Source organism: Falco naumanni, chromosome 7, assembly GCF_017639655.2.
Source record: "Falco naumanni isolate bFalNau1 chromosome 7, bFalNau1.pat, whole genome shotgun sequence".
Lineage (NCBI taxonomy): Eukaryota > Metazoa > Chordata > Aves > Falconiformes > Falconidae > Falco > Falco naumanni.
In genome coordinates, this window is record NC_054060.1 from 58675860 (window position 1) to 58698586 (window position 22727).

Sequence of the window (22727 nt, forward strand, 5' to 3'; positions counted from 1 at the left end):
TCACCACACAGGTATTCTTTAACTTACAATTTCAGATATTAATTACAGATGTACTTAGTTTGCATGGGGTTTGTGTTCTTGTAACACTTGCACTTTCAATCTCCTGACTTGTCATTATCTAGTTTCTCATCACTAGCAAACACAAGGGATCTTCAGCTCGGAAGTCTAATCAAGCTGAGTGTTGAAGAAGTCTGAATCTCCTCCTGTAGACCAGATTTCTGCTTTTCCAGATCCTCCCCACATTGCAGTGATGCTACTTTGGCATCAAAATGAAATTTGTTCATTTGTTTCAATTTTCTCCATTCCAGCATGGAAATGAAGCAAAAAGAGAAATCAGATGTACCAGCAGATTTGCCACAGAGGACTTTCTAGTGCTGATTCCATATTGATCCAGAATTTTAAGTTTCAAAAACCTCAGTTTTTGAACCAATGGTGCCCAACAGCTGATTTTCCACGCTTCTCAGCATCGGCAATGACATATTGAGTGATCTGAAGGTGCAATATTATGAACTTCAAATACAAACAGACAGAGGGGTGAGTGACTTCTCTCATCTTAGGATGGATATGATGCATATGGAAGATCCTCTTGAGGTGCATACAGAAAATAATGGAATAACCCAGTATAAACCCAACACAGCAGCAAATATTGCTTGAATTTCTGTGTTAAAAAACTAAAGACTGAATTGATTCCAGCTAATTTTAAGACTCTAAGTGATGTTCCTCAGAGGAATTAAGGAAGTGTCTGAACTGAAAGACATGGTTGCACCAGTGTTGTGCGCTGCAGGAAGCTCCCCAGCCTTCACCATTGCTTCCCTTGCTCCTGGGCTTGCCTGGAAAGGAAAAGCAAGCATGAAGACAGAAAGGAAACATAGTGACATCCAGCCAGGGCACTAAACTGAGTAAATGAAGGACCAAGACCTTGGGACACTTCACAGTGTCTACCTACAGTTTGGACATAGGTTCACTTAATCTAGCCTTTCTACATAGTCCAGAAAGAGAGAGGAGCACCTGGAAGAGGCATTCCGATCTGATCTACCTCTGGTTCAGCTCTTAGAAAATCTGCAACAGCAAAGGGAATTTTCCCTTTGTCTTTCAAAAGCAATTGTTAACATTGACACAAGAACCAATGGTGCTTGCTTTCATCAGAAAATAAAACTGAATAACAAGAATTTTTGTTTAGTTATTTCAATCACATTGTTTTAATGTACCCTTAAAATTACGCATGTGTGTGTGTGTATAGATGTGTCTGTAGATATCTACATATATATATGTAGATATAAATGTACTATGCATACAATATCCTGTTTCTAGCTATACAATATCTTAAATAGAAGACTATTCAGACATAATTACCTTTTAGCTAAAAATATGAGGAAGAAATTTTGGTGGCCCTAACAGGGAAACAAGTCCTTTGGAAAACTTTACCTATGATAACATATTCTTTGACATTAAACATTTACTTCATGTAGGCAACACATTTCTATTTTTAATACACAATCAAGATATTTTTTTAAAGATTTTGAATCATTCTAATAAGAATTTGCATATTCAGGATATTTTGTGGAAAATTAACTGGTCTGAAAATCCAAGGTTAGGTGCAACATAAAGGGTGGCTCTTAAGGTCCCATCTCTGGATTGTAGCAATGGCAACTGAAGCTTAATTTCAGGGAAGTATTGGGGGGGGTTCTCACTTCTTTCTATAAACTAGCAAAATGCCATGTCTTTCAATGGACAGTAGTAAACATGGAAGAAATCTTAGATGTTCCTAAACATTGACATTTAAACATGCACAGTCAGATCAGAGAGGAAAAAAATCTAACCCTAACTAATATCGTCTGAGTTTATTCCAGGCCTGTAACCTTCAACCTAGCCCAGCCTTTGTTGCTGTGGTAGGACCTGGTACCTAGTAGTTCTTTTCTTATCACCTACTTGGATACCCACAAGCTCAAGGGCAAGGTCAAACAGAGAAGAATATGCTGGATGCATCCTGCGGTCTGGCTACTGAAGACAGTGTATGCTGGAACAGCAGTCTGCTGTGCAATAAAGGCTCTCAAAGACTGAGGTGAGGGGGGAAAAAATAAAATCAAACCAAAAAGAAGTCCAAAATCACTTACGATCTACACTCTTTTCCTTCGTTACTTTATATTTCCTTTAACCCCTCCCTATTTCCCCTTCCTCCTTGTTTCTGAGAAGTGTTTGCTCCTAAAAGAATGTGTAAGACATGAGCATTGAAGAAAGCTGGATTTGTTTTTCAAATGAATCTTGTGAGGATTCAGTAATTGCTGCAAAACAAATCATTATTAACTGATCTGCACAATACTACAAGCTTTGGTACTTTCCTTTGTAGTTCTCTTGTTCTCTTGTTCTGCACCTACAGCTTAGTATTTTAAGGTCTCAACACCTACATCTTTTAATTTTGCTGTGAAATGTTCTGCAACTTCACTTTTCTGTTATCGCTTTGTGTTTTGCAGGCATAGTATTGATTTAATTTACAATCATTCCAGTTTTCTATAGCTACAGTTCTTCATTTTGCATCCTTTTTATATGAATATGTCTAAATCTCTAGAAAATTGAAATGCCACACTAGTAATACCTGCTTCTACTTAATATGTCAAAAATGTAGTTTTATAACTGAGTATAAAAAAGACATTCAGATTATTGACATTTAACTGTAAAGAATATGAGACTGCCATTATTTACAAGTGGTTTATTACTTTCTTTTATGAATAGGTTTAAAGAACTTTGTTAATTATATGCTGTATGACTGTAAAAAAGCCTCTACTTATACATTTTAAATGCCCTTTTTCTATATAATTACCTTTAAAGTAAGATGAGCATTGCTGCACTGCATTAAATTTATACTCTGATATGTTCTCTGAATGTGTTATAAATGCGGAGGTTCTTTCTTTCTTAATAGAATTTCACTTTTCTCATCTAAAGTTTCAATATTTCAGAGGTCTTTTCATTTGATTATACATGCAAATCACTTGGGAGACCTAATACACTTATCTAAAAATTACTCGTTCCTGTATAACGAATTTAACAATCTCATTTACAGTGAATAAGACTTTCAAAACTGTTTCCAATTCCTCCACAGAACCGCTCTGCTCCTCTTGAATACAGATCTTGCCACCCAGCCAAACTGTAACCAGCGCACCCGAAGGTCACAGGCAGATTAATGTTTATGTACAATACAAAGTTTAAGCTGCCTCTGAACCTTTTACACCTCCTGGTTTGGAGGGGTTGGGGGGGCTGATTCCTATGCATGACCGACTTAGGCTGAGCTGGAAAAAATACCACCAGGAGAATGTTACTGTCGAAGCATCTGTGGTGTCAGGTAGTCACAGCCATACCCCTTCTTTCTGCCTCTGCTAAAAAGACTTTGAGGTGAGATGTCACCAGTTTCCCTCTTGTAGCAAGATGCCCAGATGAGGCAGGCAGGCAATGAGCAGTGTGACACCCAGCAGCTACCGGGAATATCACCGGTTTAGTAAGGAAGGCAAACTTCTGGTAGGATTGCAAAAAAAAAAAAAAAAAACAACTACAGCACAAAGTAGTTTTGTTAAAGATTTGGGGAATTAATACCATTTCAGAGCAAAAGTAGTAAGTATAATCCTTACACAGCATCTTATTATTACCAGTTTAACTGGCCAGGTGTATATAGACTCATTTTTGCCACCCTTGTCTGGAAAAATATTTTCTGTCCCCAGTATTAGTGAACATACACTCTGTGTAAGATGCTCCACAGAGTAAGCAGAATTATATCACAAACCATTGAAAGTCAAACTGTGAGGGAACGGTGGCTAACTACACTTGAGGTCTGCAAACCCTGGAGCAGAAAACTAGAAGCAAAGTGCTGAAGAGTAAAATATAAAAAACTAATGGAATCTTGGAATATTTTCCACAAAGGTAGAAAAGCATTTCAAGGGTGTATAATCAAATAGAAATGTAGATTTAAGCAGGTAATACAGCTAAGGCAAAAGTCTGAAGCTAGTTCCATACTGCAAAGAGGGTAAGAATGGCTAGATCTGAAAAGCCTGGGGCAGGAAATTCTTTCCTGCTCAAAATGTGACAAAACAGGAAAAAACAGTGATCTAATTGACATTTCTATGTACAGTTTTTCTGTGGGTGTTGGATAGGATGGCATTATTCTTAATTACCATTACTCCTAGGGTGTTCAGATTATGTGAGATACCTTTTTCTTCTTTTGAATTTTTCTTTGGAAAAACATTATCCAAACTTCATCTGATGAAAAAAATGTCTTAAAATATTTTTAAAGCATATCCTATTAAATAAGTAGATAATAATAATAAATAATATTTTATTTATATAGATAGATATATCACAAATGTATACTTGTACTTCATTATTTTAAGAATTTTTAATTATATGTCATGATACACAGATTTTTTTGGAGACTATTTTGTTCTTACCTTGTTTCCCTAGTCAAACTACACTCAGATGGCACTTAGGGACATGGGTCAGTGGTGGACTTGGCAGTGTTAGGTTTACAGTTGGATTCACTGATTTTAATGGTCTTTTCCAACCTAATTGATTCTATGATTCATAATTTGTTTACATCTTTTTCACATTTTAGTCTACTTGTCTTGTACACAAACACTACTACAAAAGTCTAAAAAGAAGTGTCTATCCTTGCCTTCAGGAAAGATATCTATGTAGAAAAAGATATAACAAGAGATCACTTGTATTTCAGATTTCCAAAAATAAAATTCAGCCATGAACAGCATAATGATGAAAAGTTCAAGACCAGAACAGAAAAGAGAAATGGTGAAGAAACAGTAGTCACTTCTCAACAATTTTATGACTCCTTGTGATACTGCTGAATACTGTACTCAGAATATTGGCATTCTGTATCTTACTAGCTACTTCGAAACCAAATTTTGCTCATTGACAGAAAGTTTAAAACAGATAAACCTGGACATAGTGTTAATTCATTCTTCTATGTTCTCTGTAGGAGGTTTCAAACATAATAAAGCCATAGTATATGAAACTAGAAGTTATCTCCCTGTTACCCCATGCCTCCAGGTTCCAGCTACCATCTTTGCTACCACTCTGTTATTTCTCCAGGATTTTTTTCCCCTGTGTTATATCACATGCTAATAGCACAGTTGTTTCCCATGTCAAGCACACTGTCTTCAATAAACTGTAAGAATGTAAATTGTTCATATTTGCCTCTTTAAAATAATAAACCCCTGTTTAGTAAAAGCTAAGTCAGTGGTGATAGCTCAGAAGTGTTCAACAAGATAAAGGTTTCACTTCTTATCTGTTTATGAATACATAGGAGAATATAGTCACTTTCATCATAAAGCTTCATAGAAGCAAATGTTCTGTTAAATAATTTGGAAAAATACCATCCTCAGACAACAGCTCAGCCTATGGTCCCCAAGAGCCTATCGGCCAGCAATATAGTTGTTCAATACCCTGCATAGTACACAATTTTCTGTGTTCAGCTCCTTTATCTCTTGTAAAAACGTGTGGAAGGTGACTTTTGATTTTTATTTTTTACAGGTAACTGGACACTTTTCTTGATGATAGATTGAGCTTCATGTTCAATGGATCTATAAGTAGATGCATTGGATCCATAGTACACAAGCAATCTGACTTAACCCTACAAGCACAAACTGGTTTGTCCTCAAAGTGCTTACAAACAGCAGGGGACACTCACAACAGTGATTTCAACACCATATAGTGCTGCATGGGTGGGTTCATGGTCTTAAGTGGGTTTGTGTATTATGAATCGTGGTATTTTCTTCTGAAATGCTTAACTCTTCCTTCCAATTCCTTTTACAAAAAATCTATCTGGTCAAAGTTAGATGTCTTCATGCTTAACAAACTGAAGCCTACTTTCTGTGGTAGAGCTCATGTCTTCAAGGTACTCGAACTGCTCAGTGTGCCCAAAGATAGGTGAATCACTCTGGCAAAATGTCCCTGTCTGACACCATGATTTTTTATTTTTTTTTTTTAATCCTCCATGCAGGAGTCTAAGCCTTTTCAACACCTACCTCTAGACAATGACTAGTGATATATCACTAGGATATAGTGATCCTCAGGAATAATCCCATGTTCATCACTTTCAGATCCAAATTACAACATCCACCTTCCTGCAGTTTAGCTCTCCAGCATCATTGTACAGTGATCTTACAGCTCTATATATGATCTGTAAAAAAAACCATTGCAATGCACACAATTTCTCTTGGAGGAAGAACAAGAAGGCAAGAGTATCAGACTAGACTGGACTATCCCTTCTATTCTAAAATCAAGCCTAGGGCCCACAGCCAATGACCCTGCTTGTCGCAAGAGTCAGTGTTACAAAGTTCAGTCTGGTTCAATAACGAACTATGTCAGTTTTATATGCTAAACCCCTAAATTATATTATCACTAATGATACTATGAAAAACACCACCTAGACAATGACCTGGGACAGAACAGGGAAAACGGCGCTGGAGAGGGAGTTGGACTCCTCCTAGAGAAGCATTAGTGAGAACTGAGGGGAAAATGATCCCTCTCCAAACCACACTTCAGCAAACATCAACCGTACCTCTTTCACCTAAAGAACACCAAGACACACTAGCCCTTTCCAATTTTTAGAGAAGTTGCTTTCAATTTTTTTCAAATGAAAAAAAGTTTTGCTCCATTTCCTCCTAAAGAGCTAGGGTGAAGTGGGCCTACTTTGTCTGGAGGACTAGCTTTACTGTTCTGAAAAAAATGAAAATGTCTTAAATGAATTAAGAGAGTAAAAATGTGCCTCAAAATAGAAAACTGATTGCAACTGTAACCATGTAAGAATTATCAGTCTTCATCAGAATCTCTGGCGTAGAGCTATAACCTGAGAAAGCACATGTTTTCCCCAGGGAAATGACTGTAGTCATTTACTTACCTGCCAATTTTTTCAGTTCTTCCTTCCTTTTTAAGTTCTGACGTTATTAAAAATCTGTAACATTTTACATTATGAATTATTTAATTCCACTTGTTGATTTCCCATTATTCTGTGTTTTTTACTGTGTTTTTTTTTAAGTAGAAAAAATTATTTCTTGGTGACATCGGGATAGGAAAAAAGGGACTATTAATGGGTGAACAAATGTCACTTGGTTGAGGGTAAAACAGATGATCCAATCATTTCTAAACGGACTACTTTCTGTTCTGAGAAAGTGCTAACAGAACTAAATAGAGATGATCAGAAAAATGAAAGAGTACATATTGGATACTTTCAACTTGCCTACAGCACATTGTACTTTTGAATTTATGACAATTTGTGGTAAGCTAGGATCCCTTCACATTAAAAAAAAAAGTTAAAATTATCAGTATATTCTAGAAGATATACTGGAAATTTCAACAAATGAGCTGCAGTCAGAAAGAAGTATAGAAAAGCTGTTGATATTAGAGGAAATGGTTCTATAAAAGGTAGAGAAATAGATACACCAAAAGTGTTCAGGACAGGAAAAAAGTTTGATAGTATATGAGCACTTACAAAATGAAAATGACAGATTCTAGTAGGAAAGGGCTAAAATAATTGAGGGATTAAAGACATTTTAAAAAAGAACCCTGCAGCTGAGTTTAAAGGACCTGTAACAAACAATGCAAGTGCAAAGATTTCACACTTATAACCAATTAATTCAACAGATGCTTTAAAATATTTTATAAATGCTTTATTAGTATGTTTATTTATACTTTGCTTATAGCATAAAATTGCTCACCTCTGCCTGTTTGTGGCTAAGAGCTCAAAAGGCTCAAAAGCACAGAATGATAGTTTATACTTGGTTTGACATACTTCTAAGACACTTGTGCAGGCAACCATGCTTCCTTCCACCTCTCATGCTCCATCTCACTTTGTATGATCTACATGGGTAGACACACTACTTCCATCCAAGAAAGTGACAATTTCAGACCGTGGTAGCAGAACCATCTTTGTATTCTGGTCTCAGCAGTCACACAGCTAACATAGAAGACACTTGTTCAAATATTCATGCTTTTCCTACAGACCTTTGCAAAGGTAGACAACAGAAGTATCTCTGGTGCCACTTTTCCAACTAATGAATGTCCTTTGTCAGACCAAAATTTTATGTCCACATGTTACCGAACAGCTTTATGCCTAGTTTTCTAGAGAGTTGTTGTTTTCTGAGTTAATAGATCACAACAAAGTATCTGTTTTAATAAGACAATCTGAGGAACACAAAAATTAGTAGTTGCATTCAGTAGTAACAAGTGTAAGAACCAAGATGTGTATGCAACTTTCATTAGGTTTCCTTGGGGCTAAGTTTTGGTATTATCATTAATTACAAAATCACATCCATTTTTCATAGGATTCTTGGTTGGCCAATACACAGGACAGATAAACCAGTACGTCCATAAAAGATTTTTCCCTTGGAAACTGTAGTTCAGTGACTGAAGGAAGAGTGGAGAGAAAAGGAAGGATCTGTGAGCTAACACCACTAAACATTGTCAGAGAAAATTGCAATCTCCCTTCCCTCCAGGCTCAGAAAACAGGAGAACCACACCTTCTCATGTCCTTTATATGTACAGATAGTTTTTTACTACACTTTTTAACACACTAATATATGCAAAGTCTTTCTGCCCTGTGCAATGATGCTCGGGGCAAAGGTATACCTTGGGTTCTGAAAGCTCAACATGGTCACAGACCATCCTAACACTCAGCATACGCTTGCTCTTGCTTTCACACACGCTGGCTACCTTTCCTAGGCTAGTAAGTTCCCTACAAGCTTGCATGTCGTCTTGTGCTGAAGAGATTTGTTGTACATAACAGGTGTAGAAGAATGCTCACCGTCCCTACGGCCACGGCACAGGAAAGGAAGTGATGGGGTCTCTCAAGCTTCAGTGCTGATATTTCTGTTATTTCTGCTATTTCTTACATTCAGTGGGATATTTCTGCCAATGTTTCTAAAGCAAAAGCAAGCCTTTCATTAGCAACATTTTGTTGCTCTGCTTTCTTTTATTCTTTTTTATTTTTTAAATTAATATATTACAGCTTGACTCCTATTTAGAACAGCAAAAGTCCAGGGAAAGCATACCTGAATGTTAAGAAACTGTAGGATTTGAGCATCTTTCTTTATAAGTATTGCTGCACTTCAGTGATATATTTTAATCTAAATCACTTGAAAAACTGTCCACGGTACAGTTAATGGATTTAACTACAAATAATACTGTTCTGACCTTTCTCCATCTAGATGTAGACATTTCATCCTCTAGCAACCGCGGTTTTAAAATTCACTGATGACATATTGTTATTAATAGACAAAAGACCATTGATGATATCCACAGATCTAAAGCTTTTGATTTAATCATCATGTTCCCTTGATTAAAGAAACTGCTATTCTTTGGTCAATTATTCCTGCTATTATCTTGGGTTGATTTTCATGGGCCATTGTAAAAATGAGAGACAAATTCTAATAAAACTGGTACATTCACGTGTTATTTGGGAATGTTGATTGACCCTTATTTGTGCTGGAAAAACAAACCATTCAATAAGGAACAGCTCTCCGAACTGAATACAGGGGGCTGGGAGTCTCTGTTTTGCCACAGATCAGTTTGGCAGAACAGATCTATACTACCCTGTGTTTCAGCAGAAGTTAATGGTACCTCAGGGCTGCTATAAATGATGCCAAGTAAATACATTTCTGAAAGAACTGTACTTTAGCTGGATATTGTTGTGCACTATTTCTACTAACATGACGTCTGCGCTATGAGTGATTGGTACCGGTCTGTCAGAAAACAGCTTGAGCTTTGTCTAAGGAAAAGGTCTTTCCACTTGGACTAGACATGATGCAGGAAGCCCTGGATGTGCCTGTACCTCCCAAAGCTCTTAACGCAGCAGCCTGGTGCACCTGAAAGGAAAGGTTTTACCCTGGCTCTATACCAGCTCAGCTGGGTCCTTCAGGACCAGGAGGCTCTAATTTGAGGAAGTTTTTAATCCTGTGCTAGGCTGTTAGGGTCACCTGTGCAACACAGAAGGAGGTCTGTGACACTGTGCCGAGCAACCTACAGGTTGTAATCCCAGCTGAAAGTTACATTTGCATCCTACCTGTTTACATGAGCCTATTTTTGAGTGAAACCTCTAACAGTGCAAATACATTATTTTTGCCTTGAAAAGCTCAGTAAGACTTTGCAAGCTTACTCACTTACTCTTACTGAGTTAAACTACATCTGATTCAAAAGTCTTGTTCTTCCTGTTATGAACTGACACTCTCCTTCACTTCATGCATCTTGAAAACACCTCTGAATCAAGCAAGTTTAGCCACGTGGGTTTATTTAATATATTGCACGTTTAGAATCCTGCAGCTTTATTTTGGTTGTGTTTGTTCCTACATTCAGCAACTGACCTTGTAACCTTCCAAGGAGAAATTATTTACTTTCAGTTATGCTAAAATATGATCTATAATTCTACATTAAAGGAGATACCTATACATACACAAGAGGGGGGGGGGGGAGGGAGTGCAGGGGGAGGTGTATGGACTTTGTCCTTAACAAAAGATTCCTGAAGTAGTTGTGTTTTTGCAGATTTCCCCTGGAGATAGTTGCACCACCTCAGGTCATAACAGTCACCAACTGGAATACAACTTACTTTACATAGAGAACTTGAAAGGAATACACAGACTGTTGTCCTAATAGCAAAATACGTAGTGCCCATTAGATGCCCTCACTTGACTGCGTATTTGCCATAACACACATAGTTATTTAATCTGCTAGCTTGCTCCAGAAGAGGAAAGCCACCTCATCATGAGATTCAGTCATAGAATCATAGAAATTAAAACTGTGAATGAATAATGAGACCATCTAGGCTTTCTCACTCCAAAGCTAGATTAGTTCTCAACACACAGATTTGATAATGCAAACTTTTTCATATTTCCCAGATAATAAAACCTTTACTGATGTTTCTCAAGGAACTGTGCTGGCTAATAGATTCTAGCCTTTAGAAGTGTTTGAAACAGTTGAAATTTTCCTGATATTTCTTTTTTCTTATGAATACGTACACTAATACTGCTGCCTTAAAAGGATTTCCCTTCTACATATGTGAAAACTGTTACCATATTGCTCTTACTCACTGTTTAATCAAACTAGATGTATTCAGCTTTAAAATTAGTCCTAGGTGATTTTTCCCATTGATCAAAGTGGATTATCTCTTCTAGAGCTGGCTTAAAAGCTTGAAAGTTTCACACAGTTTTTTCTTTGGTAAATTTGCCACTTGTTTCCCTATGAAAAACACTTATCCAGGTTAGTAGTGACTGAAATTTGTTATCATATAATGGCAGCTGGTATTATTACAGATTTCTTTCCCCTGTGGCATATGTTTTCAATACTGCTATTTATGATACAGCTTGAATGCGCTAACAGATAGTCAAAATCACGCAGCTAGCGTGCAAGGTTCTGAGCCAGATGCAAATTTAAAATAAAGTAAGCATTTCAGTGTCAGTGCCATGATTCAAATGTTCTTTTCTCAGCCAAGACGGACTCATAACTAGCATATTTTGTTATCATGCCTTCAAAAGATGTGTTTTTCTCTCACTCCAACTCTATCAAAAATCTTTCTTAGTGGAATTTTCATAGTACTTACATGAATTAGGAATACAGGTTCCATTAATCTTCCATTAAAATCCATTTTGTTTCTGAGGGAAATTTGTTTTGTATATTTACTTTTTGTTGTTTTAAATTAGCCCTTGTATGTACTGCATTTTTGATCCACCTGATTCATTGTCTGTCATCCCCCCTAGTCCTCATCACTTCCAAAGCTGTTGGCTAATTTCAGCCAAAGATATGAATGAGGTCAAAGCCTTAAAGAGAAATTTCACAAGTTTCATTGAATTTGTTGGCTGGGTAGAAGACGCAGAGCCAGACTGATGTCCCAGTAAGAATAAAGCATCAGTCACAGCTCAGTGCTTATCTTTTTTGATGGACCTCTTGCTATCCAGTCAGCAGGTATTCTGCCAGCATGTTAGTGCAAAAGTAGCTCTGAACTGCTGAGAGCATCTAATGTCTCTTCTGCACAGCTGACATCTGCAGATGTGAAAGACAGCTGAGGCAACTGGAAAGGGAGGTCTAACAGAGCTGAGCATAAAGCTCAGTGTAAATGGACAAAGCTGCTGCATCTGGGCAAAGGAAGGGATGTAAAAGTACCAAATACAAACCCTGAAAAATTCACTTCATTAGCTCTGCTGTTCTCAGAACAATTTGTTTTATTATTTTTATTAAGACAACAGAAACCAAAATGCAACCAAGGAACCATGACAAGAAAATTACTCCTTATTACACTCATAGAAAATTAATTTGGAACACCAACAGGAACAGAAAATAAGCTCAGTATCTACAAGAAAATTCATTCCCTTTTTAGATTGTGTAGACTGAGCACAGCCAACTAAGGGATCACACTATGGAATTTTGCAGAGGAGCTTGAAGGAGATACATAGCTACATGATATTGCAGTTAGTGTGATAGCATCTGAGGAGTCCATCTCAGCACCCTGCTGCACTCAGCGCAATGTGTGCACATGGAGAAAACAAATATTTTCCACTTCCCATGTGACTTTGTTTTCACCCATCTTCCTTTATATCTCTTCCTTGTATACACAAGGATAATTCCAGGGTCTGAAGAAGAAAACCTCATTCACAGCAAACCCCTAAAGAAAAACCACGACTGTTAAGTCATTTCTGTGTAACAGTTATTCTGGTGACAAATTTGTTAGGTTTTTAGTGGCATAGGGATAAGATGACTGTGTGATGGACCAGAGTAGTCCCAGTAGTATTCTGTCAACTTGCTGTCAATTTTCACTCCTTCTTATGCCACCACTGTTAAGCTTGTACACCCGGATGCTATGTTACTGATGCAGCCAGATCGAGTTGCACTGATACTGCAGAGGTAGGTCTCTGAGTAATTAGAGAACATTGGGCTGCTGGGCTCCTGACTGGTACTATCTTGGGGGGTAAATTTATCTCAAAGCAGAAAAAAAAAAAATTGGTTTGGCTACGTGTTTGGTTGACTGACTTGAAAGAAGGAAAAAGGAAAAAGGGAAAAGGAAAAAGGAAAAAATAAGAGGAAAAAAGAAAAAAGGGGTGAAGGAAATGAAAGGGAAAAGGAAAAGCAAAGGGTAAAGGAAATTGAGGGAGAGGGAGAGGGAGAGGGAGAGGGAGAGGGAGAGGGAGAGGGAGAGGGAGAGGGAGAGGGAGAGGGAGAGGGAGAGGGAGAGGGAGAGGGAGAGGAAGAGGGAGAGGGAGAGGGAGAGGGAGAGGGAGAGGGAGAGGGAGAGGGAGAGGGAGAGGGAGAGGGAGAGGGAGAGGGAGAGGGAAAGAAGTTTGTTTCAGTCCAGAAAATAAAAAAAGGAAAACTTAAAAGTTTTAGAAATAAGACCCCTTAAAAACATCCAGGAGTTCATACTACACGATGTTGGCCTTTTTTAATATAGTAAGACATAATATAATCACTTAGTCAAGAAAATATTTTGAAAGAGCCTTTTCAAAACTTTTTCATTTATTTTGGATAAGTATGGGAAAAATTATCCAAATACCAAAAAATGATAAATCGAGCATCATCCCTCTTCCCCCTAAATGTCATGAAATTGCTTAGAAACAAGTGATTTTCAGAAAACAGCATAATTTGAATCTTCTTTTATGTTTTCTGGGAGTTTGGGAAACCTTTTTTCTAGTAAACTAGAAAATTCCTTATTTTTTTAACATTAGAGTCCTACTTTGCAAAGACCAGGGAGATGGTCTTTATGAGACTAGGAACCAGAATTGCAGCCAGCCAAATCCCTCAGGCTTGTGGTGAGGCTGTGAGAAATCCATTCTTGGGAATCTTTCGCTGCTGTTTTGGTTCACAAATATCTCATCAGCTTCCCCTTGTCCTCTCTGTTCCCAGGGTATCGATAATTTGGTAGGCACCTACACCAGCAAGATGTTATTCCTAATCCATAAGTTTATGAAAGTTGGCTGTAGGGGACCAACCTCCTCCAACCACTGTTGCGATGAGCATTGTGAGCACTAAACAGTGCCTTTTCCCCAAAACTGGGGGTCTAGGCAGACCCTTCTCCCCTCCAGCCATGGGGTAACAGCATGGGTGACATAGGTACAGGCTGGTACACAGACTTGTCCCTACCTGGTAGAGCCAAAATGTTTTGTTAATTTTCTGTCACTTCACTGTTACACAGAAAGAGAAGAAATGGAAGACTAGTTTTGGATAGTAATGAAAAGTCAGCACTGTACAACCTTATTCAAGGTACTTCCCTTAAAAACTTTCCAGGAGTAAGAATGCTCCATGGTCAGTAGAAAATAGTTACAGCTTTGTCAAAACTGAGAAAACACAGCAGAGAACTGTTTGTGATGAAGCAAAAAACCTCTTTTTTTTAGCCTTTCGTGACCCTTTCCTTTTGTGCTCTGTAGGGTCTTAATGAAAAAATGTGCACTCAAAAGATACATATGAGCTTTTTACAGTCTAGCATGAGCAAATAAGAAGCTATTCATAGAGGCAAATGCCCAGCAGCCTATTTGAAATACTGTTCCTGCTGATAGCAAAGCAGCATTCAGAACAGGGAGTTTGTGTTTTGGACAAAACATTTTTTACAGTTACTGTGTGATACGACAAGAAGAGAACACAAAGGAGATCAATGAAAGGAAGGCAAGGACAGAACTGGTGTGGTTTCATCACAGTTACTGTAATTACAAAAGTTTTCGGCAGTACTGTGTACATGGGTGCACAGTTCTTTATTGAATGTTTGAAATATATCACCTGCACCCCTGCGAACGCTGACAGCCAGTTCGGTACCAGCAGGAAGGTGTGGGGACCTGAGGCCATTGCTAGTCAGGCTGTGATTCTCCCCGATCATCACGGTTTCTCCCCCTGCTCTTGCACATCGTGTTCCAACTCCTTAAGTGGAGTCAAACCACCCAAAGTCAGAAACGGGTCCGGCAGCAAAGCAATTAGATCACAACAACAGTTTTGTTGGCTCCAGAAGACTTAAAGTTGGGTAGGTGTTTTACTGCTCTCTGGATCCAGACTCAGTGTTCATATTCAGGCTTAAAGATGCTGAAAAACATTTCCAGAGAACACTTCTCTTATTTTTAAAAAATGCATTCAGCCAAAGACACATAATTAAGAAATCATGTTTGGACCTCACTTAGTTCTTTACTAGATTTCAAGGAAAAGGAAGCAAAAGAATTTTTCCAAGTCATCCAAAGCAATAGAGCCAGGGGAGACCACATTATGACATTCTCTTATTTTGATACTGTCCATAAACTTCCCAAAAAGGGGGCAACTCCATTCCCTAAAATGTTGATCTTTCTCACTTAAAGAAGTGCTTGTTTAAGGGTAATGGAAATCATTTCATTGTCATGACTTTATTTGCTTTCTGGTTTTTTAAATAAGGGACACAGCTTTCGTGTCACAGGTGGGTTGAATTGTCACAGCAGCTAACAGAGGAGTCGTTCTCATCAACTCACTTGATTCTGTCTTTGGTAAGTCATACAGTAAGGTAGAAACATATCAACTGACTAATACACCATGGAATTTTATTTTTTTTAAATAATTATAAGTTGTTGCTTTATTTCTCTGTCCAAGCACTAAGGGTCTTGTGTGCTGTTTCCATTAATGTACTGCTTATGCCATGAAATACCACTGAAATCAATGGGACTATTTATGGAGTCATTTGCTATTCAAAGGGCTTGATTCTCTGATTATTTATTCTGGTTTTTCACTAGTGTTACTCTGCTTACTTGAACAGAGTTACTTCTATTTTAGCTGATGCAAAAGAAACTGCAGTCAAAGGTGACAGAGTCTGGCACTAAATCACTTTGTAAGTAGTTGCTTCAAAATAAAGAAAAATAATATCTTTAGAAAAGTGCAAATCACAGTTTAACAAAAAGCCCAATCTGGATTTTGTATGTTCAGTTGGATATTCCAAACAAAAGTGAATGCTCAAAGGTAGCATTATTTTTGAAGCTCGAACACTCCCTAGGTGCTTGACAAATAGCATCTGTCTAAAATTAAATCTTGCCTCACTGATGTCATTAGGAGACCTTAAACAGAGATCAGATTTCATCATGGGGAAACAGGCTTGCAAAGGCTTTTGTTAACAAAGTTCTTTATTTCAGAGTGCCCAACTCATGGGCCGTTCTGGCATATTTAAATTACTTAATTGAGTCCATGATCTGCTTCCAGCTACCTCCTTTCCCAAGGGCCTCAGAGATGAGGATGGAGACCAAACCACAAGTGAGATAGATAATCCTAGTAGCTGCAACCTCCTATTTCAGAGTCATCCTGACAATTTGGTCCTCTGCCCAAAACACAAGCATCCTGACTGCCAGACAGGTACAAAGCTCAACTTCTTGCAGGGTGGGGTTCAAAGCTACCCTTTTTTACATTTCCAAGACAGGCAGGGAGCAAGAAATTATCTGCCTGTGTATGAGCTATTGCAGGAAACAAAAAGGCTTCTAAGAAGCACCAGACTTATTGTGCCTGCTTTGTACGGGCTCTGTGTAAATGTGTGCATACTTTCAGATTTTATGCATATGTGAAGATCAGCTGTCCCGGGTATGCATGGTGGGTGGCGTGCTGCGGCAGGAAGAATGGGCTCCACAGTCATAATTGGTAAGCTTCTGATGAGCTGACTGAGCACAGTACACATCATGTAGCACTTTTCACATTGCCAAGTTAACAGCTATCACCAGAGGTAGAATTTAAACTGCTGGAATAAACAAAGTCAAGGGGAAGTATCTTGCTGAAATGCCACCTCCCACAGAGCTTGTGGAAAGCCATTACTATTGTAAAGATGCATATGTGGCACCTCAAAATGTATATTATGCCTTAAAAGATATACTTCAAGAATGCAAAACATACAGCAAGGGCAAACAATTATCTTTCCCAGAGTTTAAATAAGATTGCCATTTTTTATACATCAGAAACTTCCCAGTAGCTTTCAGATCATTTATTATTATCCAAAGTAATCTAACTCAACTAAAATAGTTCACTTGAGGAAAAAAAAAAAAAAAGTAATTTGTGGTTATAAACTTTGTAGAGGTATAACTTGTCTGCCTTGCTTTGTCTAGAAGATAGGGCTGATAATCTCAGACCTCCAGCTACCATGTTCCTCTTACAGCCTGTCTTCCTTGAGAGAACAGAGGACACACAGCCCAGCCAGACCAGTTGGCTCTGCTGGACTGTGGAAAGGTGGACGGAAGGGCAGGGTGAGAAACTGAGAGCCTGTGCAACATCAGCCCTACAGGTTCCCTGGGGGATGCCTGATGCTCAAGTCCTGAGCAGGCTGTGCTGCAGAAGGGAGGGAGGGCTGTGCTGTGGGATCTGCAGGGCTGGGATGGTGGCCCAGCTGAGTGCTGAGTTTCATCTTTGTCCCTTTCCCCTGTCCTTCAGGGACAGGGCACAAGGCTAGGGCCCTGAAGTCCACTGACAGCAGGTATCTCTTGGTGCTGGTGGGACCTTATCTGAGGCACAGCCCCAAATGCAGAACAGGGAGGAAGATGCTGAAGGCTCTGAATCCAGCTAATGCTGTCCAATTTATTGTTCACAGTCACTGAACAAAGACTAGGTAGCCAGGGAAAAGGGCAGCACGTTGCTGTCCCCAAAACACAAAACAGACTGGAGACAGCATGTTTCGCAGAGGGTTTATAGGCTGATACAAAAAAGCATGTTTCCAAAAAATAACAGCTGTGGGGGATTGATGGGCTGCCCTGTCCTCGCCAGGATTTTTTGCTCTTGCCCTGGCAGATCCTGCAGCAAGATGCCTTCGTCCATATGAAGTGTCAGCTTTACCTGAGGGGCAACTAGAGGGAGCAGGCATGAGTGAAGAAAGAGGAGTGAACAAGTGTGGCTTGTTGGCCAGAATGCTCCCAGCCCCACTCTCAGCCCACAGCAGATCCCTGGCCACAGCCACAGCCATGGCCCTGGCTCAGCCTGGCCAGCTCAGTGCAGCGGCCCATGGCCGGAGGTGCCGGAGATGCCAGCTGATCCGTGTCATCGGGACAAACTGAGCTGCCATACAACTCTGTAGAGCGTTTGCTGGCCACCTTGGCTGTGCCAAGAGTCATCTTTTCTCGTTGCTACCACAGCTCATCCAACCTGGGACACTGTTGCACACAGTTGCCAGTGACAAAATAAATAGCTGGAATATGGGAACTGAAGCAATTCAAGGAAAAGCAAGAGCCGGCAATAGGGAAGCGTTACCTTGGTATCGAGCACTATTCTATTTGAAATCCTTGACACACAGGGAAGAACTGTACCTTTTTTAATTTTCCTCTCCCCCACCCTCCCTTGTTCCCCTCTCTAAGGTCACCCTGATGTATGCGATCTATGCGATATGAGCATATGAAAGCGCTATTGCCACAGCTGTGAAACCCCAGAGCGGTGTGTATTTCCCTGGCCCTGGCATCATTTCCCTAGACACACACACACACACACACACACATACGCCCTGCACTGGGGGCTGGGGAGAGGCAGCCGAAGTGCTGCTAACAAATTAGAGAAGCTTACAAGCCTCTAAAGGGACAAAGGCAGGGCAGGGGGGGTTACAGCAGCCCGCAGCCCTCCGAGAGGGGGAGACGATACCCAGCAGCCGGGCGGGAAGGGAGGGACGGGACGGCAGGACCTGGGAGGGAGCGGGGAGGGGGTCAGGGGTACCAGGGCTGTATCCCCGAGAGACTCGCCCGGGTTCCTGCCCTCCTGGCTGCTTGGCTCTTTGATTCCTCTTTACCCCTCACTTGAAGGAAAGGGGGTGGGGGGGTGGGGAGAAGTATTTTTTTACGAAGGGATCAGACAATTAAATTGTTATTTTGCTTCTTGCTTGACTCGGGGGCTACAGACTAACCTTTTTAGCCCTTTCGTTGGTTTGAATTAATGTCAGGAGGAAGAAACGCACCCGGGAAAATTAGACAGGAGAAGGATCGCTTTTTGCTAAAAACGTATTTTCGTACACTTTATTTGTGCTTATTTTTCCCACGTTGGTTCTCCGATTATAAGGAAATATACCAAGTGTGAAATAAACGCTTCGACCAAGTAAATAACTGTTATTACTTCTACCCGTCCATAAATATAGCATAAAAATAATAATTGATCACATTACTTTTCATTTCCCTACTTCTATTGACTGAAGGACACCGCGCAACGAAAACCGCCGAGGGCGCCGGAGGAGCGCGGCGGGCTCCGGGGCAGGGGTGGCCCCGCGCAGGGGCGATGCCCTGCCGGGCACGGGTGATGCCTGACCTCTTCCCCACGGGGAAGCCCGGGAGGGGTGTCTGAGAAGTGTGCCAACGGAGAAGCTGGTTAGCCAGAAGGCGGGCCGAGGGGATGCTGCCCAGGCTGCCCGCGAGGTCTGAGCCCGCACCTCCAGCACCCCATTTTTCCCCCAGAGCCCAGGGTACAGGCGGCGCTTTGCCGAGGGAGCGGCACCGGGGCGGCGGTGGGGGCCGGGGCAGGTGCGGGAGGAGAAGCCCCGAGAGCTGAGCCGGGGGGTCCCTCCCGGCCTGGGCCGGCCGGCGCCCGCCACGTCGAGGGTCGCTCCCCGCAGCCGCGGCGGGGCCTGGGGAGGGGCCGGCAGGGCTGGCCCGTCCTCGCCAGAAGCCGGGCAGCTAAGGCGAGATATATGGGAATGCGCCAAGGTATCCCCTTAGGGACACCTCCTGTGGAGGCCCCGGTGTGCCTGAGCCCCCTCCTCTCCAAAGGAGTCGAGGGCAGGGATCTGCTTCGTAATAGTCCTGGTAAAACCAAACACACCGGCAGGCTCCTAACAACCCTCCAGAGGGGGAAGCTGACATGACGCCGAGGATGTGACATCCAGCGGACATCTTTCCCCTTGCCAGAGACCAGGAGTCTTCTCCTGCTCTCCGCGACGGCAGCGCTGGGTTACCGGAGCGGGTTGTCATCTGGGGAACCAGGCAGCCAAGCCCACCACCTCTGCGGGAATCGGAGAAACACGAGGAACGTCAAAAACAACGAATAAAAAAAATATTTAAAAAAAGAGAAAAGGAAAAGAAAAAACAGGGAAATTACAGGTCTCAAGTTTTCCTCAGTTTATCTGCCAAGGCTTCCAGCGGGAAGGAAAAGGAGTCTTTGGCTTTTTTGCTGAAGGAATGTCTGTACGTTCCCGATCGGAACGAGGTCTCTGTGCCGCCAAGCACCTCTCTTTCGACTACGTTCACATTAGGTATCATGATCATAATAATAACAACAACCCCGAGAATTATGAGACAAGAGCACGTTTGACAGTGTTTGAGAAATTCAAATACAGCTGCATCGGCTTTGTCTCTGGTTCAGTCACATTTATTTCCCTAAGCTAGGCAGACAGCCCGAGTGAAGCATTACAATGTGTTTTGTAAATAGCAAATGGAAGGGTTTGCTGGGTTGTAGGGTTTACGGGCTGTTGGTTGGTTTGTTGTTTTTTTTCTTCCTCCCCTCCCTGTTTGATTTCACTCGCAATCCAAATAACCTTCCTCAGTGAATGTTTCAAACAAGAGAATGTGAGCGGGAGGGGACGAGGGGGACTCATAATTGCAGGTTCCCTTTGGAGCTGGAATTAAAACGCTGACGGCGTGTGTTGCAGAGGAAAGGTGCAGAGGCAGCCTCCGCTCTGACTGCAGGACGCTCTGTTGTCACTGCTGTAGCGTCTATTGACAGCCAAGCACTCCAGAGCAAACGCCGCTTCAAAAGCGGGAAAGTTGCGGGCCCTACTCACTGTGCCCGAGGCGACAGGCTCCCCCCGGCTAAAGAGGGACCCCCGGCAGGAGAGGAACCCGGGCCGGGTCCCCCCTGCCGCGCCGGGCGAGGCAGCCCGGCTCCGCAGCCGCGCAGGGAGCGCCCAGGCGCGGTTCGCAACTTCCCCGCTGAGAACTGCGCGTCCCGCAGCGGACGGGGAGCGGGGGGGACAGCTGGAGGTGGCTGGAAAAGTCTTACTCAGCAGAGCAAAGAGGCGAGCGTTAAGGCAGCTCGTTTCGATCGGTTAGTTTTGTCAGGTTCAAGTGTCGTGCGGTTGGAACGGCGAGGGCGCTGAGCACGGGGCGCAGTGAATCATTCCTTCTCCCTGCACCAGAATCCTCTCCCTTGTTCAGGTCAGGTCGCCACTCCTACGGACCTCTCCTTGCTTTCGCCGGGTGAAAAACGTATTCCTTCCTTTCATAAAGCTCTTACTCTCACCCTCCCCCTTCCATTGTCTCTAGGGGGGGGACCCAACAAAACAAAACAAAAAAAACACCAACTTGCTCTGCACAGGCGAGTCAAAATACATTTGCAAAAGCGTCTGCAGCTCTTCAAAACTTTCCCTGCTTCCTTATCAAAGCCCCCTTCCCGGCGGGAGAGTCGGGGGAGCTTGTTTGTTTTGTGTTGGCTCGGAGCTCTCAGCCTGTCGCCTGCTATTGCCCAGGGTGCGCGCCCGCGGAGGGCCGGCTGCGCCCGGCCGCGGAACCCCTCACCTGTGCACAACCACCCGCAGGGCTCCCCGCAGGGGCTGCCGTGCTTGGCTAAGTTTGGCTGAACGTACCAGTAACTATTTTCCTTGGGCTCGTTTTAGCCTCCGCGGCTTCAGTGAAAGCCTTTGCTGGTGGGCGCCGCTGCAGCCCCTATTCATGAGGGTGGGCAGGAGACGGACGCCGGAATCCGTAACTTTTCCTGGAAGGGCAGGAGGGAGGAACGAAGGGAAAGCGTTGTAGCTTCGGGAATCCCCTGACCATGCAAACGAAGCCTGGCCCTGCTCTCCGCAAGGCAAGGAACGAGGTCGTAATAATGGAATACAAACATGTGTTTTGTTTTCCATTAAGTCGATAGACCAGACAAGGTCTGCCCGAGGGAAAAGATGACTTGAGCTGTTAATGAGAGCTGACACTAAGATTTAAATAGTAAGAGCTCGTTTCCCCAGCAGTGTCAACAATATCGCTTTTTTTTTTTTTCCTTCTTCACAGCTCGGGGAAGTGCCCACGCCAGGCTGGGGCAGTGCACGCAGGGACAGTGCCGGCCCGTGGGGACGCCTGGCAGGGGGAGGATGGACGGGACGGCCACCCCTGCCTTCCTGCTTCGTTTGCATGGAGGTCCTTGGGGCGGGGGGAAGGCGAAAAGCGTTTAGATTATTTTTTTCTCTCTCAGTGTCCCGTGTGAGTAAACACGCAGAAAGGACACCCCGAAGAGGGAGCACGCGTTTGTGCTGACGACGCCAACGCTGCACCGACAACTTCGGGGCGTTTGGGGCCGAGGGGGGAGGGGGGGCATACAACGGTGTCTGATCCTTAGAAAATCAGTGGGAAACGGCGTGCCGCGGGGCGGGGGAGTGCGAGATGCGTCCCCAGGGCCGGGCCGGGGGCCGGGCTGGGCCGGGCCGGGAGCGCTCCCTCCCCGGGCTGGCCTCTCCCGCCGCTCGGCGGGGCAGCGGCGTGGCCGGCGCTGGCGGCCCTTGGCCGCTAGATGTCGCCGTCGCTGTTCGCATCGGGCTCCCGCCCCGCGGGAAGGCGCCGAGCGCCGCCGCCGCCGCCGCCGCACCCCTCCGCGCCCGGCCCGGGGCGGCCACCGGGCACAGGTCGGCACAGCACGGCCCCGAGGGGGCCCCTCGCCCTCTGCTGGGCACGGCGTGCCGGGGGGTGGGGAGCCCCGAGGGTGGCAGGGGCGGCAAGGCTTTCTGCGGCCCCCGCCGGGGCTCCCCTCGGTTGGCGACGGTGGGAGGGGAGGGGGGCTACCGGGTGAGGGACCTTTCGGTGTGAATGACACCGAAAAAGCGGGTC